The sequence below is a fragment of the Phyllostomus discolor genome, chromosome 1, assembly GCF_004126475.2.
Source record: "Phyllostomus discolor isolate MPI-MPIP mPhyDis1 chromosome 1, mPhyDis1.pri.v3, whole genome shotgun sequence".
Taxonomy (NCBI): domain Eukaryota; kingdom Metazoa; phylum Chordata; class Mammalia; order Chiroptera; family Phyllostomidae; genus Phyllostomus; species Phyllostomus discolor.
In genome coordinates, this window is record NC_040903.2 from 7139823 (window position 1) to 7141236 (window position 1414).

Below are 1414 nucleotides of genomic sequence, written 5' to 3' on the forward strand. Positions count from 1 at the left end.
CAACCACAGTTTCCAGCGCTCTGTCCGTTTCTGCCTCGTGCTCTCCCCTCGCCACCCCTGCACACACCCTGCAGCCTCTCCCCCTTGGTCCTCAGTCCTGGGCTCCTATCCCGACCCCATCATCTCCGGGACTACTGTGCAGCTTTCACGCTGAGCCTCCTTTCCTCTACACCCCCCACACCAGGCATTAAATGCCCTGGGTTTTAATCCCATGCTTTCCTCTTTCTTGACCGACTTGTTTTATAAATTACATCCTTTAGCAGCTTCCTAAGAAAAAATGTGTAGTAGTAATAAATGTGAGCCTTTCATGTTAGAAAATGTCTATATACTACCTTATCCCTGCAACCGATAATTTGGCCGAATGTAGAATATTAGGTTGAATATAATTATCCCTCTGAATTTTGAAAATGTTGCTCTTCTGTTTTAGCATCCAGCATTGTGTTGCTATGCTTAAATTTGAAGCCACTGTGGATTCTGAATCTTCTCTCACTCTCTCTGTCCCTCTATCTCTCTCATTTTATTAAGAGTGTTCTAAAATTTCATAATCACGTGCCTTGATGTAGAGTGCTTTTGCAAAGTGATCCCCAGCCTTTTTGGCACCAGGAACCGGTTTCGTGGAAGACAATTTTTCCACAGGTGGGGTTGCAGGGGGGATGGTTTCAGAATGATTCAAGTGCATTCCACTCAAGCTCACCTCCTACTGTGCGGCCCTGTTCCTAACAGGCCCGCACCAGCACCAGTCTGCAGACCTACAAACCAGAAGTCATGGACCCCTGCTTTGGTATACAGGGTGCTGATCAATCAGGGAACCTGTGACTGTAAAAATTTACATGTGTCAGTTAAGGGAGACATCCCTCCATTGCTCCTTTGATAATTCCATCCTTTTCACTTTCTCTATCTTCTCTTTCTGAATCTTTTAACATACAGACATGGGAGTCCCTGGATGGAGCTTCTACTCTTTTTATCTTTTCTTCTTTTCTACCCATCATTTCCCCTTTTGTTAGGCAACAAAGTTATTTTGCAAAACTTGTATGTGCTTTTTTAAAATTTCTTTGGGGTGGGGAGTGAAATAAAATCCTTATTCCCTCCCCCGCAAGAGTTCTTTATCATTCTGATGTTTTCTTTTTTCAAGCATTTCTTTTTTCAAGCATGGAACATCCTAGTGGTGTTCCATAGATGTAATGCATTTTCTGGTTGTTCAGAAAATGTTAGTTGCAAGGTTTCTGGGAAGCTCTCCTCTGCTGCCAGCATTGTCTCTCTTTCACTGAGTTCCTTTTCGTTGTTGTCTTCTCTTGGTTTGTTTATTGCACTGGTCAGTTGTGTTTTTGGCTTCACATTACTTTCATGCGGAGCGCCTCTTGAAATAGCTAGTTGTCCTGGATTGTCCCTTTGTTTTTTAAAGAGTGAAGCACTA